This window comes from Xiphophorus couchianus, chromosome 19 (assembly GCF_001444195.1).
Source record: "Xiphophorus couchianus chromosome 19, X_couchianus-1.0, whole genome shotgun sequence".
NCBI lineage: Eukaryota > Metazoa > Chordata > Actinopteri > Cyprinodontiformes > Poeciliidae > Xiphophorus > Xiphophorus couchianus.
In genome coordinates, this window is record NC_040246.1 from 6,314,862 (window position 1) to 6,334,724 (window position 19,863).

General features: G+C 40.0%; 1 protein-coding gene across 1 annotated transcript in view; it reads right to left on the minus strand.

Moving 5' to 3' along the window:
- fndc3ba (fibronectin type III domain containing 3Ba) overlaps positions 1–10,887 on the minus strand; it is a 110,524-nt gene extending 99,637 nt beyond the window's left edge. The window contains exon 1 of the mRNA XM_028000037.1: positions 10,764–10,887. The gene's annotated coding sequence lies outside the window, so the exon portion shown is untranslated. The remainder of the gene's footprint in view (positions 1–10,763) is intronic.
- Positions 10,888–19,863: the final 8,976 nt, after the last annotated feature.

The window sequence follows — 19,863 nt, forward strand, 5'->3', positions numbered from 1 at the left end:
CGGCTAATAAAGAAGAGTGAGAGAGGACAACCGCAGAGCCCAGACAATAAGGCCACATTCATTGCCAGTGGACCTGCTGCCGTCTGGGCCTGCACACAGCATGCCTCTGCCACTAATGCTGAGCCCCACCGGGGCTGGATGCCATGGGTCTTAATTAAGACGGTTATGCCGAGTCAAGAAGTGAATTCACCCCCTCTTTTCTCCACCGCACTGACACGCGGATGCCTAAACTTTCAATTTTGGGATGCACAATCATAGAGCTATAAAAAAGCACCCCCTCACCCCAAGAGAAGGTCAGATCATCGGTTTTATGGGCCATGTAAAAGCTCACTCAATGGGTAAGTGTGTGTGTGTCTGTTTGAGGTTGTGTGCGAAGGCTCGGGGAGGAGAGGAGGACTACTTTGTCGTACCTACGTGAGAAATCTGCTTCCGCTCTCACAAACAGGAGAGTCTCAGAGATCACATTTTTGAGCGTACAAAAGACCACCCAAATTGTGAAAGAACGATTTTTAAATGTTTGAAACCCTGACTAATTGAAAGCTATGTTAAAGGTGTGAAAGTGCGCAATGGGAACAAAGGGAGAAAAAAAGGGGGCAAGCATCAGTGTTTAATCCATTGGAAGTGAATTGCGTTGAAAAAAGAGAAGACACTTCTGGGAATAGAGAGCCAATAGAGAGTGTATATACAATCACTCGATTCCATGCATCAAACACACATACCAACACACACACACACACACTTTTATAACACCCATCCCCACAGCCTGGGGTCAGGAGGTCACATTCCTCCTCCTCAATCAGCCTCAGGATTTCACACGCTGGTTCAGGGGTGTGGATGTGATTGTGGCTTTTGTGTGTTTTTGCCTGCCTGCCTGCCTGCCTGTGTGTGCGTGGAACTGAGTTTGGAATATTTTAGTGATTTGTGGGGGGTCCGACCCGAGGGGAAGGAGGGGACTAGCGAGGAAAAGGAGGGGAGTGGCTTTGTGTCCAAACCAAACATGGGCAAACCTTTAAAATGTTTTTACTTAATTTAAATCAGCCTTTCAGGTACCTGATGTTTAAGTCATGCAATGTAGAAAATACAGGTGGTGACTGGGCTGAGCCAATTTTCAGCTTGACTGGCTGTGACCAATGAAGGGCTGGAAGTGAATTGAGGAGCAATACTCTTCAGTGCAGAGGTTGTAATAGAGCAAAGACGTCTCAAGGTTAGCTACCGGTACTTTCAGTTCAGGTGTTGAAAAATGAAGCTAAAGGAACCAAAAAAAAATCATTAATGCCACAAGACAGCAAGAGAGAGCGCAAGACTTTCGTTAGATAACATGAAAAATGAACAGAATACAGTCACTGTGCTCTGTTAATCACTTAAACTTTTTATGGAAAGGATTTAGATTTCCTAGGCAATGTACATAGAGGATATCTGTGTTTTGGTAATTGCTAATAAAAGATGCCAAAGACAGTTCAAACTGTCAACTTATTTTAGTATGAAATCTTGTTTTGCAACAACCGTCCTCTAACAAAGAAAAGACGAATTGGCGTGAGAATGTCAACGCTTTCCAAAAGTTAGAAATCAGAAATCAGCACCTCGGGCTGAAAGAGGCATTTGATTACCCTCATCCTCATAAGCATTTCTTATGGTGTCGGGAGGTGAGAGGCAGAATTAAAGACGGGAGCAATGACAGGTATGTGGAGTAGAGACGTGTGGGGGTATATGCACCGACAAAAGGGGAAGGAGGGGCCGAAGGGTGTCTGCAGGCCAAGAAAAGAGTCAAAGAAAGGAGGAGGAGAAGGACGAGGTAGGGGTGTTTAACAAGGAAAGGCAATAAAAAATGTGGGTTTGAATAAAAGAGCAGCTACTTCCTCTGCTAGAAGCCCATAAATCAGGCCCTGTCTATCCACCACCATAAGCCAGCGTAGCTAATACATGCTCAAAACCTTTACTTTGGCGCTTGTTATTCCAGATCATATTTTAGTCATCTAAGGATAAAAAAAAATATGCCACATAAACACAAACAGACCCATGCATAACATTCAAGGCACACTCTCCAAATACTTGCCGACGGGCATGAAAACACCCATTAACAACCGTTGGAACTTTCCATGGGCCTGCCAGCTAGCAACACCAGCACACCTGGCATGCTAATACAGGCACATAAAGTCAACTCGATGCGTCATTATGGTCCCCGCATGTGTGATGATGCGGTGCTGGGCATGCACAGGTGAGGGGCTCACTTTGTCTCCCATTTAAATAAACACATAAACAGAGCGGTGAGCCGCTTCTCAACTAACAATTACCGAGAGCGATGCGCCCGCAGGAATTGCACGGGCAGGCCCGGGATGACCCAAGTTCAACAGACCGTGCATTAGCATCCCCTCCAGCTGGTATCCACAAACATTCAGCACATTGCTGGCACTTAACGGCACTATTTCTGCTTTACCATGGTAATTTTTTGGTACGGGCTTTCGTCTGCGTTTTATCACTGTTTTGCTGCAGGAATGCTTTTGGGGAAGTCGTGCACTGAGTCATCTCCATCTGTGGAGAATGCACACAAGTCTTTTGGATGTCGAATAGTGGAAGTTCAGTTTGGGTTCAGAAGGGGGAAAAAAAACATTTGGATTGGGTAGTCCACATATTTTCTGGCCAAGCTATTAGCACAAGCTGGCAAGCAACCTATACCAATAGCCTTTTTGTATAAAATCATTACCTAATCATTCTGTAAATAACACAGATTAACGTGACATCTTCATAATGTTGCTATTGCCTACTTCTATTTGTGTTATGTTTTACAATTGACTGTATTTGTGACATGAAATCAAACAATTCCCATATTTGAGAAGCCTTTGCGTGTTTCACCAACATAAATTTTGTTACATTATTTAGGACGAGTATGATTTAAACGTAAAATCTACACAAATTTAAAAAACATATGTTAATGTAACTTAACCAATTGGAATTTATATACCATCTCAAGCTAAGCAAAAGTTTGTAACCTCTTGGAGGCAAACGGTTGGTTTAAACACCAAGACTCCCAAACTTCAATACCTTTAATGCAGTATATATAAAGCTACAATATGGTGCTGGAGAACGGTTTAAGCTAGCTGTTAAAATCCTTTTATGCAGACAAAACCTTGCTAAATGTATACTCCGAATCTGAAGAATAAGTCAACAAGTTCATTTTTGATATTAACACCCAAAGGTCTCCAAATCTTGTTCTCAGGTGTCGATATCCTACAGCGTTTAGATTTGCATGTGTTTAATTCACCTGAATCCAATAATTTCGTCTAAGTCAGAACTCTTGAGAATTTGATAGCATTCCAAGGGATGAGTATAACAAGATCCCTGCGCACTGGACCAGGCATGCCTCTAAAAGTTGCAGAACATACGTTCCCAAACGATGGTGTTTTAAACAAGTCGTTTTGTACAAGCTCGATTGTTTTGGGGCAAAAACTGAATGACTTGCGATAAAATACGTGCTAGCCTGCATTATGACTCTTGGAGCAACATCTAAATCTTTGAATTTTTCACCCAGAACTATACCGCATATAACAACCTAACTCTGCAACAAATCCGATGGAAAAGGTGATAAATGAAAAAACAGAGGGAGTAACTAACTAAATGATTGGAAAATATTAAATACTTTTTAGAACCTCACATCAAGAAAATTAAATGTTTTCTAAATTTGAGGATCCAATGGACAACAAAAAGGTTCAATTGAGTTCTAAAATGTTGGTCCCTTGTGTACATGACAATGGGGAAATGTTGTTTTACAGCGTAAGAACAATCCTAACATCTCATTCAAAATAGAAACTGTTAAAAGTATGAGTGACTTGTTTAATCTTTGGTGTGCCATTTAACCTGCCCATGCCTACAACGCACTCTTTCTCTCTCTTTTACCACTAAACCTCAGGCACCTCAATAGCAATTTTTTAATCTATATGAAAGAAATATGACAACTAAGAAAAAAAAGTGGAACATAACAGTGAGAGAAAGACTGAGACGAGAAGCTGAAAGGTCTCTTTCATCGTCTTTTGAGTCAACTGTCAACAATAGTGGAAATTATCAACTGAAACAAAAAAAAGGAGGGGAGGGGGCTGGGGACGCAAAAGAAGGAGGGAGCATGGCACGGAAGGCAGAGAGAGAGAGGAGGAGGGTAAACATTGCAGCTCTATGCCAAGCAAACACTGGGATGCTGGGATACTTCAACAAAAAGCCACCGTTCATAGAGCAGAGAAAAGGACCTGAGGAACAGAGGGAAGAAGAGCGCGAGAGAGAAAGTACAGGAGCGAGACCAAGCAGAGACAAATCAGGGGGGAAAAAGCTGGGAAATGGAAAGTGAAAGCAGGACACAGCCGATAAGCAGCTGCTGTCTTTGAATTAGGGCAAAGTTTCTATGTGTGCTTTACACCTGCAACAGTTTATGTGGTAAGGCCCATGGCTTAACCACACAAATACTTTCCGGTTTTAATGAATTAAAGCAGGAAACAAAACGCAACAGCAAATGCGAGCGCACCCTCCCCCCTCCTCCACCCTTCATCCGCCTATAACCATACCCTGACATTACCCAACACGCTCCCTTTTTAGTGCCAACTTGGTACATTCTGTCACTTTCTCAGCGACACCTGCAAAGTTATGCATAATCAACTCTGTACATGTAAAGTGGCGTAATAGGTCACAGTGACTGATGGCAGAACGAGCAAGATGAAGCCAGCCCTTTTATAGGTAACGCAACATGAGAAGAATGCCCGGTCAACTCCATCACGGCACCTCTCATCACACACAGGGAAGCGGGAAGAGGCTTGTTCACTTGACCAAGCAGCACCTTGGATACAGTAACTGTGAGGGGGGGGGGCAATCTTTCTGAGAAAGAAAGCACACCTGTTGTATCTGTAAAAAAAAAAAAAAAAAAAAAAAACAGGGGGCACAACTGACAGAGCTGTTCATAAGCAACTTACATAACTTACAAAATGACAAGTGGCATACCGGCACACCATATTCTGATGAAAACTAGGACTTTTTAACAACCATAACTGCTCAACATTAGTAGATAGCATGACTGATTATCGTCTTTTACCTGCACCGTGTTTATTCTTATCACATAAATGTGGTAAAATCAGTATTTATACGGTAATCTGGCAACCACTGCTGAAAGCATCATACCACAAATTAGAGGGTTTTTTGTTGTTGTTATTTTACAGTGTATTCACGGACAGCTATCAATTTAAATAAATTAATATGACTTTTCCGCACCATGACTGTATTTTCAAATAAAAAAAGCTATTTCTTGTAAACATGAACAATACTATACTGACAGTATAATATTATACTGTCATTATATGACAGTATAATTTTATTATACTGTCATAATGACAAAAATGACCAAAAAAATTCTATTTTTTTGACTTTTTTTTTTTTGACAAAAAAATTGGGACATCATAACTGGCAATGCTGGACTACTCCACAAGACAAATCACTAAATTGATTTTAATCATTTGAATGGTATTTTAATAGATTGAAAAATACATTTAAAACACTTGTTAAATTATGAAACTGGGTTTCATCTGGGTTTATTATTGTTGATTATTGTATGATTATTATTTTATTTTTATTTGGGGAAAAGTACTCAAAACGTAACTACCTGAACATAATCGTAGATAAAACACAAAATATTTATTAACACAGAGCAAAGAAAAAAGAAACTGAAATGTGGAAAATTCTCACATTTGGAACATTTAACATTGTAAATTTTAAGTAGCAGCAATATTGATCTCACAGTATTAAAAATGTGGATTGCAATTATTTTTTTCTATACAAACTGGTGAGCTTCACCACATCTCCAACGGTAAATTTATTATTTGTCAACAGATAATGTTTTCAGAGATAGACCAAAAATTGGTAAAGACAGTCTGGTTGGAGACTCCTTAACTACGTCCTAACATATTCCATTAGCCACAATGATCCTTCCATGCGGGGCAGTTTACGCAGGGAAGAAGAATCAAAGCTAGCTACTTTCACAGAAGCAGAAACACAAAAAGTGCAAGCAGCATTTTTAAAAGACACCGCATATGCCGTGCATGAAGGACGCCATAAGAAAGACCCAGACTTTCAGCAGATAACAGGAAGGCTATGCCGGGGGTTCAGTATGCAAAGAACAGCACCACATCATTAGTCTTGGAAAACCAGTGCAACAGGATGCAAATACTGATTATTTTTTTATCATAATCTTGATTTTTTTTTGTTTCTCCCTCCTTTTTTCTTGCAATCACTGGCCTCTTTCACATACCCTCACACACTTTCCAGGACAGCGTTGTATTCACTGGGTAATTCTATCGCACCTCCAGCCTCTGTCCCCGATACACAAGCACTGCTCCGTAACATTACCCGGTGGATAACATGTTCTAGGTTACCATTCAGAGACACAAGCGTGTGCATACAATGACAAGTATCATCCTGCCCCTTCCCTGACCTCATTTTGTCCAGGCGTACCAGAGATTTTATTGGGCCAGGAGGAAACCACAAGCTGGTGCAGGTAGAGAGACACAGACTGTCTCTGAGGTTAGAGATAAAAGTCTTCATGCAACAGGGAGAAGAAAAGTTTAGAGTAATTTTCTTCCCCCTAAATAGGAAGACATTGCAACTTTCTCTCAAGAAAAATGGCAACTTAACAAAATAAATAAAAAATAATCATGAACTATCTTCAAAGTCAAACACTTAATTGAAAGGGGGGGTGGGAATCATTTAAACTGGGTTAAATGTTTTAGCAATAAAAATACCCTAGAGGCACACTAATACATCAACACACAGTGTGTGAGTCACACCTGCATGAAAAGCTCAAACAATTACAGATCTCTTTAACTTATGTAAGGATTTACTCAACCTTCCAGTCAATTCGCATAAACCCTGCCATCTTCCAGCCAGAACACAGTTCTTTTTGACTTCCGGTATAATTTCAGCCCTGTTGGATCGAAAGCCCACATGAGGGGGGAAAAAAAAAATGTTATGATCACAAAAACTCATGTCCTTAAAAAAGCAATAAAATCTGCTTGGGTCACGTTCCTGTACCTCTTCAGAAAAGCACCAATCACAACTGAACAAGCTGTTTTGAGTCCAATAAGCCACCTTATTATGTATTTTAATGAATTTAACAAGTATATTACAGTTTCTATTTTGAACGTATGTGTAAATACAATGACATATTGGGAGTTTTTACTCATGATTATCATGGTGTGGGAATTTTGGACTGTTCCAGGCCTACTTCTGCTCATACAAAAAATAGATTCTGGTCATCAATCCACAAACTGATACATTGGAAATGAAAGCATAAAAAGAAATAGCACTCTTTGAGGTTGCACACAAGAAATAAGCTTTAACTGAAAATAATTAAAATGCCAGATCAACACAACCAAGCGTCCACAGCTTGTTTAAATGCTTGCACTGTGTATAAATGTTGAAATCCAACAGCATCAGCCGTCTGAGGAAATAGGAATTCAACCCTTACTAAACATGTGTTAAGCAAAAAAAGAAAAACAAAAGCTCAGTGACACTGATTCTTTATTTTTTCAAGTGCAAGCTGCAGACTTTAATGAGGAATCTTAAAACAAAGAATGGCTGAATTGAGGGCTGAGGACCAGGGGAGGCCTCCCCAATCCCTAGCATAATCCTTTCTTACCTGTTGAAACCCGAGTGAGACTCGGAGTTAAATAAAAAGACAGCCTTTTAGAACAAGTGAGGGAAATGAATGGCTGTATTATCTCGTAAGTAAACCCGAAATAAAGCTTTCCTGAACTCCTCTGAACCTTGTTGAGGCTCCTGACTTCTGGGAGCCAGATAAATTGCTCATTCATGCTCTACAAGGAGAGAATTCCTCAGCACTCTAAACCTAAACACACCTTTTCAGCTGGAGGCCTACCTCATTCATTCCCTAAACTTCCAACCCCAACAATCCCCCTAGAAAGTCAGATATCAGATGGTTTAAAGAAAAAAGAAAAGAAAAAGTGTGTGTGTGTGGGGGGGAGGGGGGGTATAACACATCATGGCCACATCAGCTTTTCACCAAAGGAATGTCATCTGACGTCACATATTTGGGATCAGATTACTCTGAGTCTCCTTCACCCCAATCTCCCCTCATGAAAAGAAAATACAAGGATAAATGTGTGAAATGTGGTTTTAAAGACACCAACACATTCAGTGAGACATCAAAAACACATGTTGGTAATGAAATGTAGATTTTTACAGGAGGATTAAACAACAAACTGATTTAAAAAAAAAACATCAAATAAAAAAGCACATTGAAGGGAAGACAATGCAGTTTCAGCTTCATGCAAATTGGAGTGGATGACGTCACATAAAGAACAGGAAATCCAGAGAGGTATCACATTCACTCACCTTAAACTGTGAGAATATTCTTAAAGAATAAATTCAGTTATCAAAATGGTTACAAAACCTCCTGGTGGGTGCAAAAGGCCATGCGGCAGGAAGAACCATTTCATACAAAACGACCAAAACAAAACAAAGGTACGAACTGGTGAACGGGGTAACATAACCATTTTAAAACCACTGGTAGCCAAAGTGGTTAGCAAACACTTTTACAATGATGATTTTGTGCATGCTAGGTAAAAAAAAAACATCCCACCGTAAAAGGGCACAGAAAGTTTGGCACAAATACACCAAAGTTCCAAAGGTACAGAACAGGGAATGAGAACTACTTTCCATCATTGGTTGTCAAATCTGGTATGAAACATCCAACAGAGGATTAGGTATGAAGTGGTTTATTATTTATGAGAAATGTCCTAAGGTAGATAACGTCACTTCTTCCACAAATGAGTTGGTCGCAAAACAACAACAAATCAATAAAAGTAAGAATTACTGAACAACCGTCTAACTATTCGTTGTCTTACATGTATCGGAGATTGGGTCACGGAACAAACAATCCCAAACGTCCCTCCTTCCAGTCACATTCTCCAGCTTCTGTTTTAGAGGATGCTAAGACATTTTCAGACCATAAGGGATTCAAAGCCTCTCAAGAATATTCTAGTTACATGAGGTACACAGACAAGCACTTTGAAAAGTTGTATCAAAGTAGGCTGCCCCGCAAAAAAAGACAAATGTATATTACACAAACCAAATTAACCTACACCCTCTTTGAAGGATAATGTCTAAAAGCATGCAAACACAAAGATGGACGTGCAGGATGGCACTTCCCTAATGCCTTATGTGATGTCACCAGATGCTTGTGTGCGTGAAACCCTGTTGCTAATTGGGGGGGCTTGGACTAATTGGACATTATAAGTTACAAAAATGCATAACCAGCTGAAAAACCAACAAAGGTTTGCTGTTCTGAAGGTGACAAAGCATATGAAAAGTTGGTTTTGTGGATCTTGTTGAAAAACCTGGATACTAGCTTTGACTCTTGCTCCAGCTTTTCAGAACTTATGCTCTCCAACATGCCCACTGGATCCAGGGGATGCGCAGCTCCATATTCACCCCCCTCTGCCCCCCAACCTTCCCCCCTCTCCTGTCTCTCTCCAAGGATAATGATGACAGCCCGACAATGGAACCTCTCAGTCCCGTCATTACACGGCAAATAGCCCGGCCGACAAGAATTCAAGACATCTGCACCTTGACTTCTCACTCAGACCTCCAGCAGCATGGAGCGCCTATAGGGGGGTAATGAGGTAACTTTTAGGGCTTGTGAGCTGTTCTCTCTAGGGACACGTGGAAGCCAAGATAATCGATTGTTTTGAGCAGGAGGCCAATGTTTGATTTCCACGTCTGCATCACAGAGGCTGAGAGGAGGATTTGTCTTCCCTGCACAAACAGACACGTAGTCGTTTCTGGGAGAGGGGGAGACAGAGAGAGGGAGGCAGACAGACTGGCTGGAAGGAATGCTAGGATATGCTGGAGTTGGGATTTTTTTTTTTCCTCCCCAAAGCCTTTTTTTTTAACTGTATTCTGCAACCGCACAGAAACTCTACGGAAAGTCGCCGCAACGCGCCCCCCCACCACCCCTCCAGCTCTCAACAGTTATCCAACGCAATAATATGACCCCATAAAGCGTCAGTCCTGTGATTTCGCAACAACCAAACCTTCCCTTTCAAATCTGACTGCCTCAGCATCTTCTGTTCCAAAAAATATTTTTCTAACAACAATGTGTTAAGGCAGGTTAAAAAATGTTGCCGTTTCTCCACAGCGCGCAGAGAGGGGAGAGGGGAAAGAAAAAGCAACGCAACAGTGGCGATCCTGTTAGAAATGCGCGTCAAAAGGAGAGCGTTTTTTCTCCTGTTGCGCACTCACTCCATCTGAAGCCCTCGGAGACAAAAACACATTCTTTTCGCGAAAGCCGAGAAATCGGGACCGCAGAGAGCGAGCAGACTCTAATCCCACACATTCACTCGCGTAATCTCAGCTCCCCCTGCTCCTTCCTCTTTATTTCAAAGTAACCGGGAACCTAAGTCTGACCCAGAAAGTTTCGATTCGCACCCTCACTCCCGCTCTGCCTTTCACACAGTTAAGAGGAACAGTTTTCCCTTCTTCATCCGCGCCGCTGGTCTGAGTGGCCCAGACTGCCGGCGTCAGCGCTCGGCTCCCCAAACTCACGCACACGCACACCTCCCACACACACACACACGCCATACACCCAGATGCGCACTTCGAAAACTTTTTTTTTTTCCATTATTCCTGTTGTAATCGCCGACTCCAACTTGCGTCGAGGTCTTTCCCTTTCGTGACTGTAGGGATCGGAGTTTGTAAAGAAGTGTAAAAAGACTCACCTCGCGGTAATAAAAGAATCTTCAAACAGACGGGGCTGCGCGTTTTTTTATTCCCAGGGTCGGGTCCTGCCTGTCTGCTGGCTCGGCGCAAGTCGTACTGGGAGACTGCGCCATGTCAATCAAAAGCGACGCACATGGGTTTTTTTTTTAAAGCCCGCCTACTTTTTTTCTTTTCCCCTCTCTCTCTCTCTTTTACCGTAATACAGACTGCGCATTCAGAAAGATAAACCGGACCAAAAAAAAAAGTCCTTCTCAGACATTAAGACGTAAAATAAAATAACTTAATGAGAATGAGGGAAATTACATTATTTTATCATTGCAGCATAAAGGAAACTAAATAAGTCAGTTAACTATATAAAAAAAAAAAAAACATTTGAAAGCTCATACCCCAGGTAAAAGTTGTTGGAAAAACTAATTTAGCTATTATGTAATAATGATACCCGTGTCATTTTTATGTGATAGCTAAGTCACAATAATAGCCAAGTCATAACTGGAAGACAGTTTATCATTATAATGGGGTAGTATTTCATAGATGCAAGTTTGTTTTTCCATCAGAGTTGCAGAAATGGCTTCCATATGAAACTGATGTACTTTAATTTGTTGAATTGTTTTGCAGATTTATTAAAGACCAAAAAGTTTCACGACAGAAAAAAAAAACCAAAAACACATTGGAGGAAAGATTAGCAACAGACCGCTTCTGAACACAGACAGTCCTTTTCAATAAATTAGAATAAAACTGGAAAACTTCAGCAACGCAATTCACTTGGTGAAATTCAGTGCATATTTATTACACAAAGGCTGAAGTGTTTAAGCCTTTTCTAATGCTAATTATGGAGATTATACACTTATTTCTAATGAGAACATGACATTTAAGATTAGAATATTACATCAAAACAATAAAAAAAACTTTATTGAAGAAAATGTTTAACACCTGCTAAGTTCTTTTTTTTTATACATCAGGATAATTTGTTCCTTCTGAAGGTTTTTTAGATTTTTTCTATACAGGGTAAATATCTGGAGGTTGGTCTTCAGCTGACCATTTCTGGACCACATATGACCTCATTCTTGTTTCTTACCCTTAACTTATGCTCCACATTAAGAAATCGGTGCTAAACAGTCACGTGAACAGGTGGGCGAACTCTTCTGCAAATAAGACCAAGGCCAACATCCCATTACTCCAGTTTATCTCCCAGGTCAACATGCCTGCTGTCTTTATACCACATCTAGCAGCAGTGAATGGTGTGCTCTGACTTGTGTCAAACTTCTCTCAACATGGTCACCCTGTGGCAGCATGAGGACCTTTTCCATTACAAAGTACCTCTACAAAACGTAAAATAAGTTGTAGGAGAGACAAGATGCTGCCTTGTTTTGTTTTCTTTTTATATATCATGGCCAAACATTATTTACATGTCGTAGCATTGCAGATTTTAGTTGTGTGAAGTAATTCAGAGCTCTGATATAACACCTCTGAAACACAATAAACAGTTCTTCTTTTAAGTGTAGCAAAAACACTTCTCATTTCCTGCCTCCAAAATAAGCATAAACATAATTTCTAAAATAGCGTATCCTGGGAAAACTACCTACCATATACAGTTGTTTACAGGAATGCAAACCTGACCAGCCAAGTGATTTGTTCTTACATGTAGAAGCGATTATCTGGATATTGCAATGCCTGAAGTAACGGTTACACATTTCATTATTACAAATAAATCTTGTGTAATACAGACATGTAGATTAAGAGCAATTAAATTTTCAATTTATGCTAAATTACAGGAACATTTTTATTTTTCTCTTATACATTTATTTATTTAAATAATTGACTAAAAACCTCTTTTCAAGAAAAACCTGTTTAAAAAGGCAACAAAAGAAAGGAAAATAATTCAATCCATCGGTCTATATAAATTATATTTTAGTGATGTGAGCAGCAGGCCAGTTAATCGCTTTTCAAAACATTGCAGTAGTTGTATGTAGGTCACAGAGATCTATTCTGCGTGAAGATTAGGGTAGTATGTAAATACCAAAGTATATGAACAGGATTTCATTTTAAAAATGCAACAACAATGTTGATTATGATTATTATACTTTTCCTCATTTGGGAATCAGGGGCAGTGAGAGTTCATCCATCCACCAGTCAGTCCATTTATCTGCCCATTCATCTTCCACCCCCCCACTTATTGGGCCACAAAAGAATATGAAAAGTCTGATAATATGAAATGTAAAGCTCTTAAATTAAACTCAAATGAATGTTAACAATCCCTGGGAGAATTAGTCAAAAACTTCTATTTAGGTTTTCTTACAGAGCCCCATTTTTCACAGATAGCTTGAATAGATTTCACGTCGACAGAACCACAAGCACCTTCAAGAACAAGTGCAAAAACATTCAGATCATTTTGCCAGTTCATACATACTTGTCTCCTGCGGTAATCCTTGCTGTATTTTTAAGCAAGCAGACTCAGCCAAATACACTCATTGCCCCGGAGTTCTAGATTTCTCTGTGCTGGCAGACGTACAAAAACACTCACACATTCCAGCAACTGCACTAAGAAAGCTGCCAATACTGTAATCCTAAGTCAGTTACTGGACTGGGGCTCTTTGCTGGTGAGGATACTAACTGGATTCAGTTTAATTCATTAAAATGTAATCAACAACGAGAAAGAGCTAATATGGAGGCAGGCAAAAAAAAAGTCCTGCTCGTCTTGTAAAGAAACAATTTTCTACATGTGCACAAACACTGAAAGTGGAGCCCTCTACCTGCAGCGATGCAACACTGCAGGAGTAACACAAAGTGTTTTTTGTTGAATTATGAAACAAATTACAGTTATCTTACCAGCAACAAAATTCACAGTTCTCCATTTTCTGCATCTGTTCCTAACTATTAGAATTTTTAAAACCATTAGACAGGTTTTTACAGACAGTTATGGAGGTTTCTGCAGAATTTTGTTACAGTTATTCATTTAATTAACTTCTTGCTAATGCTATTTAAAGTGTCATACATGCTGCATCAATGGTATGATATAAATTGTAATGTACAAAATGGGGTATAAATGTTTACAAAACGTCCTATGTACATGTGAGCTGCAAGCAAATTTGTAGCCGCATAACTTTATATTTTCATGTGACAAAGACAAAACTTAATGTATTTTGTTTGAGATTTTATATTAAACCTCAAAAATTAACAAATGTTTATTTGGCTAAAGTGGAAGATTAATTAAGAATTTCAGAAATAAATATCTGGAAAGTTTGTTCTGATTCTTTAGTCTTCCTCTTTTACTCTGCTTTCCCTCTAAATAAAATCCAGCCAACTCCCTTCAGAAGTCACCTGACTAGTAAATAGAGTCGATCCATGTGGTTTGATTCCAGTATAAATCCAACTGTTCAATAACAACCTAAAGGGTGGTGAGAAAAATTGCACTATAGGTCCAGTTTAATGCAAAAATGTTAACTTTTAAATCAAATGAGGTGTAAAGTTTGCTCTTCATCCAAAAGCTATGTTTGGCACAAAGCCAACACTGCATTTGACCCTTATCACACCATTCCTATGGTGAAACATAGTGGAGGGAGCATCATGCTATGGGGATGCTCTTCTTCTTCAGCAGAGACAGGAACGCTGATCAGAGTTTTTCAGCTAAATAAAGGAACAAGCCTTTGCAGAAAATGCAACACCTGAGACTGGAATCAAGTTTCACCTTCCAGCAGGATAGACCCAGGGATACAGCCAGTGCTACAAGGGAGTGGTTCAAATGTGTTAAAAAGGCCCAGTCAGAGTAGAGATTATTAGGAAATTGTGACAAGAGTTCCTCACGTTTATAAAAGTTCTCAGTATAACAGGAATTGGCATACATTTCAAAATTACACCTTATTTTGTATTGGTCCATCACATAAAAGTCAGTGATAAAATGTGAAAAACTTTCAAGGGAAATGCAGATTTTTACAAGACGCAATAGATAAGAAGTCATTGCTGGTGTCCTTGTTTCAAACGTTCAAACTATTAGACTTTCTTGCAGCTACTAAATAACTGGAACATTATACTCACCGCAAAAATAAAAGTGCTTGTATTTGTAGGTAATTTCCTCAGATGACTCTCAGTCATACTTTGATTTTCTTACCATCTTGTGCAGTCATCTGCCTGCTGCTTATAGACCTTTCAGTAAAAAAATAAATACTTATTTTAATTCTAAAGGGATTACATAACATTATGCAAGTTTACCTCAAAAAGTTGCTGTAGATGATGAGCATAGGCAGAGAGGATGTCCTGTAGCGGTCAGTATTACAACAGTTAGGAAGAACCCTCTGACTGAAAACACTCAATAGAGCCATTTTGCACTAATTTGAGGGAGCTGGAATTGCTAATTATCTTCACCTCAACATCTAAAATGCGTAACTGTTCAAATTTGAACTAGATAATATTACAAAAGAAAAAAAAACAATTGGAGATTTATGACACTTTTACTGTATTTGGTGAAGCGAGCCTTGTCAAGGGTGCTATTTCTACAAGAATCACTACTGCCTTTTTATAAAACATTAATCTCTTATTAGACCTGGCACTAAGACTATTAAATATTGTTTGCATTGTTGGTCCACCTTTTTCTTAGCTACAAACAGTTTTGAAAAAGACAGAGAGCAACTCTGCATGTATATTGGTTTATCAATAAAGCCTAATGGCATTTCTCTTTCCATTTCTTTGTGTTGTTTTTTTTTCCCCCCATTCGTCTCCACTAGTTTTGTGTGGCGTTGATAGTACTGTGACTGTTTACCCAACATACTTGTGGCTCATTAAATCAGTGCAGAAGGAGGCGTTACGTTCCTAGCGTTCGGATCAAAGGCATCAAGCGAAGCCGAGCCCATTCAGTGAAGTCAGGTGGAGTATAAAAGTCAAATCAGAACTACAAACCAGTTTAATATCGAATCTACACATATCAGCAGTGTTTGTGCTGTGTCTCATCAACCTCAGAACCAGGACTTATGATCTGGGAATGATGTCATGCCGAGCTTATTCACGATCCAGCTTTGTGCCATATAACTGATGGGATAATGGTGCATTCCATTTGAGCTCAAAAGTTGGAGTTTCCAAGTTCCACTTTAGAAAATTCAGCTGGAATACCCCCTGCCCCGACACTAGGAAAGTTGTCTTGCTCCAGCCTCAAATTCCAATACGACAAAACAAGGCAGTCATGTTGCATTGGAGAGTTGGCTAGATTGTTTCTGGCAGTGATCTTGGAAATCTTAGCCAGGAAAATATGTGCTCTTGAAATGTTTTGCAAAGTCTAGCATGCATTTGTGTTCAACATCCACAAATGCATGCTAGTGTTCAACGTCAATGCTTTCTGGAACTCTGCAATCATGGCCGCAAGTCTTTATGCGTCTGGTAATAGAAGTAGAGGTGGTGACTAAAATTTCAGCCATATTGTGTAGAGAGCTTCTGTGAACATAAATTATCAAGTCTCACTACAAATCTCGACTTTAACTAAAGCCTGGACTTTGATTAGGCCATTTTACAACACAGATATGTTTTGGTTGAAATTGTTTTAATGTAGTTGTGGCTGTACGGTTACATATCAGTTAGGAAACTTCCTAGGGTTAGGGTTAGGGAAGTCGAATGGAGCCAAGGAGAGGAATGACTTGGGAGGAAACCTGGTAGAGGCTACAAAAACCTGAACACTACCCTAACCCTAACCTTCCATGTTACTGCTGAAGATGATGGTCATGATCATGCCACCACCATGTTTCCTCATGGGAATGGTGTGCTCAGAGTGATATGCCACTTTAGCTGTCTGTCACATATAGCATTTTTAAAGATGGACAGAAAGTCAAGTTTTACATCCCCCAAATGGCTTGTGGCATATGGGACTTTTTAAAATTTTATTTGAGCAATGTCTTCCTTACTGTTCTACTTCACAGATTTGTGAAGTCCTTGACTAATAGTCAACTGATTCTCCCACTTGAGCAGTGGAACTGTGCATCTCATCCAAAGTTGCCATGGGCTTCTTGGCTGCTTCTCCAATTAGTACTTAGGAAAAAAAAGAGCAGCAAAATACAAATGGAAGCAATTTTTTGTTTTTAGTAAAAACAAAAAAAAAAAGAAGCAAAAAACGTTCCTACAACTTTATATTATGTGTTGCTTTATCACTTAAAATTCTACAAAAATATATTGAACTTTGTGCCTTAATCTGTCAAAATGTAAAAATAAAAATATGTCAATCTTTGTGAATGCTTCAAGATACTGTAGGTGATTTTAGATTTACTGTAGGATTGCTTTGATTTATCCTATGACGGATAAGTCGTAATTCTGGCAAGAGGTGTAGGTCTTTTGCTCGGTTTTCTTTCAAATATACTCCAACATCTCAAGACCCATCGGGAATATCTCATTTATGTTTTTCTAAACATTCTCACCATCTGCCTAACAGCACAAAAGGAAGACATGATTGAAGAAAAACAGATAAGCTTGGAGAATGGCTTTTTACAAGAGAAAAGTGAATTGTGCAACATGGACTGTAACACAATATCGACAACATGTTGCCAGGGTTTTTCACAATGGAAACAGTGTTGGTCAGTGGGCCAAATTAAGCGTACACTCTTTCAGCTTGACTAAGTGCACTAATACGGTGAGCGACCTTGGGAGACACCTTTACAGAAGGGCAGGCGCATTAGTTGAGAACGGCCAAAGAGGAAAGATTGAAAGCAGCGGATCTTGGACCAGTCGTGGAGTCATTTCCCCCCCATATACGAGGGCCAGACCTCCACGACTCCCAGATGTTTACCACCATCCTAGCTGCTTCCTTACTTTCTCTTTCTTTCTCTTCATCTCTGCGCCGAATGATTCCCCCCTTTTCGGAGACTCTTTAAACCTTGCTTTCTCTATAATCATGCACTCTCAGCTCACCAGAGGTCTTTGAAGTAGGCGGTATGTCTCCAGCCATATGATGATATATGCACTGTATGTTTCCAAAGCAGACAGAAAGCAGAAAAAACGGGAGAGCAGGGAAATGCTGCCATTGCCACAGTGCGGTTTTCCAAATGTTAATTATGTCTTGCTCAACTTTAACATCTCACACGTGTGTGTTTATTTATGAATTTATCTGCGTCTGTTATGTCTAAGCGTGCATGTAGCATAAATGTTTGAAGGCCCAAGCAGACAGATAGATAGAGACAAGGAGGAGCGTGTGTGTGTGTGTGTGTGTGCAAGCTACTTCCTCCCATACGTGAGGGGATGGAATTCACTGCATCACGGGTTCAAAAGAGTTAATGGAAATCTTCACTCGCACCAACAAGAGCAAACCTGCCTTTCTTCTCTCTCTTTTTCAACCTCAGTCTGCCATTCCAAACACTCTTGACTCTGCTTTTGTTAGCTTTTTTTTTTTTCTTTTTTTTTAGTACTGCAGGACAGGTGAGTAAGTCATCAAACATGTCACCTATTTCTGCACGGTATGCGTCTTAGCCGTTAGTCCTCGGGTCACATATTTTACCGTAAAAATGAGGCACTTGTTCTGTTTGCAAACATAAAGTAGAGCGGTTTCCAGAAGCTGTCACAAAATGGAAGTGTTTTGCAATTTAGAAAATAAACTTTGATACATCCTGACCCTGCACATTTTAACTAGAAAACAAACTCATAACTAGGCAAACCTAAAAGCTGCTATCGTTCTGACTTTGAGAGCAAGCTACCTCTGCATAGTGACTCCAAGGCTTGCCGTCTGTGTGTGCAGCCAAAAGGTGGCACTGTTTCTATATTCACCTAACAACTGTTGTGAAAAAGCAAAAATAAATAAATAAACCTATTGGATTCAAGACAGGGGCTGCACAGTGGCGCAGCTGGTAGAACAGTTGCCTTGCAGCAAGAAGGTCCTGGGTGCGATTCCGGGTCTTTCTGCATGGAGTTTGCATGTTCTCCCTGTGCGTGCGTGGATCTCTCCGGGTTCTCCGGCTTCCTCCCACAGTCCAAAAACATGACTGTCAGGTAAATTGATCTCTCTAAATTCTCCATAGGTGTGCGTGTGCATGGTTGTTTGTCCTGTCTGTCTCTGTGTTATCCTGTGACAGACTGGTGACCTGTACAGGATGACCCCGCCTCTCGCCCGGAACGTTAGCTGGAGGTAGACACCAGCACCTCCCGACCCAACTAGGGACAAGGGTGTAAGGGATTACACCCCACTAGAGACAAGGGATGGATTCAAGACATTTTTTGTCCATCTTGGAGAGTTCTGCATGTAAATTCTAGACACTAACAGGCACCATAGAATTGCACAAAAATCCGTGAGGGATGGCGGAATCCCTGCTCGAAATTCCATGAAAGACGTGTACGGAGCGTTGTGCTAGAAGCCCATTAAAATGCCTCTACATCGTTTTAAACTGTGATTGTGAGCGTGAGTGGGAATAAAAATAGCAACAGGTATTTTGTTCCATATAACACAGTAAGAGTGTAACCGGTAAACCTTCTATGGATGCAAACTCGACTAAAAACCCACCTGCTTAGGATTGTATTTGAAACGTAATCAATTACAAATTTATTGATGGAACTTGACTTAATGTCGTGTTTTGGTTGTTGATTCTATGTTGCATTGTGTTTCTGTGTTTGACATGATGTAAAGCACTTTGAAATGCCTTGCTGCTGAAATGTGCTATACAAATAAAATTTGATTTTGATTTGATGTTTAACAGTTTTCATAACATGTCATAAAACAGGCCTGAAAAGCTGCAGTTTAGGGGCGTTGTGAAGTTTGTTTTTTTTAATGGGCACTTTCTTAAATGTAACATAAACTTTCACTGCTGGTGGTGCATGTGTAAAATTTTGGTGCTTCTTGGAGGAACGTTCCTCCAAGAAGCAAGAAATAAAAGCTCTCCCTTACTTTATTTGAAGCCAAATGGTCGACGCGTGGCCACGTGGTTGTGGAACGTTTGTATTCACACACCTTTCGAGGGACACGGGTTGTTTCATGTCACGGTTTCCTGAAAGTTAAAAACATGGCTGCAGAAGACATGGCAGAGATGAACTTCTGTGAATTCACAGACTTAGAGGAGGAGATCATGCTCAGCAGTAAGCACTCCTCAAAAGTATTCATGTCACCTGCAGATACAAAAACCAAATAGTGGAAGGAGAATAAAGGAA